The sequence below is a fragment of the Herpailurus yagouaroundi genome, unplaced genomic scaffold (assembly GCF_014898765.1).
Source record: "Herpailurus yagouaroundi ecotype Mexico unplaced genomic scaffold, PumYag 159, whole genome shotgun sequence".
Lineage (NCBI taxonomy): Eukaryota > Metazoa > Chordata > Mammalia > Carnivora > Felidae > Herpailurus > Herpailurus yagouaroundi.
Window position 1 is genome coordinate 33,115,590 of NW_024412400.1, and position 3,796 is coordinate 33,119,385.

Genomic DNA, 3,796 nt, shown 5'->3' on the forward strand with positions numbered 1-3,796 from the left:
CAGGGTCCAGCAGAAGCCCTGCTTGGAATACTCCAGGAATCTGTTGAGTTATAGAAGGGAGGCCATGCTACCAGCTGTGTGATGACAGTGGTTCTGGCACATCACACATTTCTTACCTCCTGGCTCCAGCCTTTGCCATCTGAGAAAATTTCCTGAGAAGCAGTCTTTATTCTTTTCCTCTGCCTCTGCATGCCCCAGAACATAGACTGTATGCACAGTAACTGCTGCATGCCTTGTCTTTCCGTGGCCACAGCTGCCTCCACCGCCATCATCATGGCAGTGTACAGGATAGGGTTTATACACTTGGCCTTGCATCCTTGCCCTGCTAACTTATCCGCTGTGAGGTTTAGGCAAGTAATTTAACCTCACTGTTTCCCGGTTGCCTTATCTATAAAATGGGGTAATAGTAATACTTACAACATAGGTTTGGGCCAGTTTTTAAATATATATTTTTTTCAACTTTTTTTTTAATTTATTTTTGGGACAGAGAGAGACAGAGCATGAACGGGGGAGGGGCAGAGAGAGAAGGAGACACAGAATGGGAAACAGGCTCCAGGCTCCGAGCCATCAGCCCAGAGCCTGACGCGGGGCTCGAACTCACGGACCGCGAGATCGTGACCTGGCTGAAGTCGGACGCTTAACCGACTGCGCCACCCAGGCGCCCCTGGGCCAGTTTTTAAATGAGTTAGAACATGAGACACTTAACACAGTGCCTGACACACAAATACAGACTTAGCAAATATTAGCTGTTATTGTTGCTGTAGTTTACTGGCTGATTTTTCTGTTCCTGGTTTCTCTCTTCCACAATTTATGAAGCCCACATAAACTGGAATAATCTTCAAACACTGGCTTCTGTACAGTATCTTTTTGCCTGAGTCTCCAGAGTGGTGGCCCACTGTTGCCTTCAGGTATGATGCCAGACTACCCATCTAGCAGGCAAAGGCCCCACTGCCCTCCCACCTGACCATCTCACTCTCATTCCCCACCAGGAGGACTTCCCATCCACTCCCCCTTGCACTCTCTCCCAAAAGCCCCTGCCACTGACTTAAGGGGCAATAGTACCAGGGTTCCATATTTGGCTGAGTTACCTTCCTCCTTCTCTCACTCCTGGTAGGCAAGTTTAGCCAAGCCTGTAGCTTCACTGGATTTCCCACTTAAAGCAAATCTCTTTCTCCAGTTACATTTTTTTTGTTAGTTTGTTTGTGATTTACACTGTTAGTGATTCATTCTTTTGAGTTAAGCATTATCCCATCTTCAGGATCCTCTTTTAATATGCAAGTATGAAAACCAATTTGACAATAAATTTCATATATTGAAAAAAATAAATAAAAAAGATAAAATAAAAAATAAAATAAAAAAAATAAAATAAAATGCAAGTAATTACGGAAGTCCTAACCGATAAAATCTTTAAACATTCTGGAAGTGCTTAAGAAGCTAACACTTTAGTGATAGCCCATCCTATCCCTGGGCACTGGGGTCTCTGCAGAGAAGGCACTGAGGTGGAGGTGTGGGGGCAAACATGGAGGAAGGAGACATGGGCACATATTGCCCCATTGTGTTTTAGAATGGTCTAAGCTGGGCATGAAGAGAGAATGGATAAAGAGGAAAACTCAAAAAGCTGTTGTCTATAAGGGGATGAAGGGGAAATGGTTGTCAAGACTGTTAGGTTGAAGAGGATGCTTTAGGGATTCACACACTCTCAAGTTTAAACCAAAGGGCAACAGCTAGGCAGACTATGTCTTTTTTTTTTTTTAATTTTTTTTTCAACATTTATTTATTTTTGGGACAGAGAGAGACAGAGCATGAACGGGGGAGGGGCAGAGAGAGAGGGAGACACAGAATCGGAAACAGGCTCCAGGCTCTGAGCCATCAGCCCAGAGCCCGACGCGGGGCTCGAACTCACGGACCGCGAGATCGTGACCTGGCTGAAGTCGGACGCTTAACCGACTGCGCCACCCAGGCGCCCTCAGACTATGTCTTTTAAAACAGCAGCCTTTTCTGTAAAACACTGGGTCCTCTTTGAATCAAAGAGAAAATCCTATAAAAATCTACAAGTCTCATTCCTAGTTTGTCCTAAATAAACATATAAATATTCAGAGAGGTGACATAAGATTTATATATGAGTATTATATATATTAGTTTTATATCATCATAGTATTATATGTATTAGTTTTAAAAATCTGAAAATATCCTAAAAGTTGAGGAGTAAGAAGCCATTTCAATGAAATATTGAAGAGACTATCCTTACATTGTAATATTTCACATTCATTAAAATCATACTTTAAAGAATATTTAATGACAGGAAATGCTAATGGCAATATATGAACTAAGAAATTAGGATACACTTTTTAACAATAAGTATTACAGTTGAGAGTGGATGCCTGTACCTTGCTCCCAACTTTCCAGTGAAAAATGTGATCTCTAAGAAATATAATAAAACTGTCAAAAGTACATGGATCAGTTAGCAAACTGTAATATGTTATAGTTTTATTTATTATATACATGCAAAAAATTGAAAACATTTTATTGAGATATAAAATGACTATTGCCAATTCTAGGCTCCTACAATTGCATGTATTCAATGTTCATGGAAAAAAGATTGGGAGGAAACACACAAGAATGTTAACTGTGGTCATCTCTGAAAGGTAAAATTATGGGTGACTTCAATTTTCCCCTTTATATTTTAAAAATATTTTTTATATTTTATACAAGTAACAGTACCACTTTGTAATTAAATTATGGTTTTTTAATCTGCAGAGTTAAAGGTTATGTAACATGGGGCTGTTTCCATCTTTGTTCTTGCCATGGGTTCAGTTTTTAATAAAAACACTAGTTATTTCACCTGTGTCTGGGTGATGCTGAGCAACTACTGTGTCTTTTGGAATAATCTATAGACATGTGTAATCTATGCTTAGTTTTGGAGTTAGGGAGAAACTTCATACCTGCTCTCTGACTTAGGAAACCCTGGAGCCATGTATTTGTCACACCAATGTGTTAAATGGCCTAAAAGGCTTTGCAAACACCTAGGTCACTTTCCAAACCAGAAAGGCCCTGCCAGGACAAATAATGGTTTCATAAGTCCAGGGAGAGAATAAGAGAATAGCAAGACATCTGGTTCTGAGGACTCCGCTTGAGTTTATGTCCTATCTAATGAATACTCCAGCAAAAGTTCTCTTAAGTTTTTTTTTTTTTTTTAAACTGGGTATCAGTTTCCTGGATTATAATCAATTTCTAGAGAAATCCCCACCTCCATCCTGTCATATTCCTTAGTGACTCCCTGTGGCTTTGGGCATACTTTCAAACTCCTTATCTTAGCATATTGGCTTTCCCCAACTACCAATCTGGTTTCCAACATCTTTAGCCTCCTCTTATCTGAGTCTCCAATCTCCGAGAAAATAAGATTCTTTATATTTCTTCAGATGTACCAGACTGTTTCACACCTCTGGACCTTTACATGTGATATTTCCTTTTCATAACACACCCTATTTCTTTTTATTAGTCTAGTTGAAAGTCTATTTGACTTTAAAACTTAGTTCAGGTATTATTGTCTCAAGGAGGTGTTCTTCTGCCATCTCTCACCCTCCATACTCCTAAGGACCCCAGGATTACACTTCAGTGAAGTGTTTCCTGAGGGTGAGCCTCTTGAGGGTGAAGACGGTAGCTTCCTCATCTCTGAACCCAGGCTCCCTGAAATAGAGCTTGGCCCAAAGCAGTCCATCAGTAGATACTTTCTGAATAAAGGGATAATTAAAGGTACAGATGTGCCATCCGTTCTTTGAACAAGGCAAGCAGAGAG

The 3,796-nt window shown here is 40.4% G+C and overlaps 1 pseudogene; it reads left to right on the forward strand.

Annotated features, from left to right (window-relative positions):
• Positions 1-273: 273 nt before the first annotated feature.
• LOC121034181 (60S ribosomal protein L6-like) overlaps positions 274-3,796 on the forward strand; it is a 61,485-nt pseudogene continuing 57,962 nt past the window's right edge.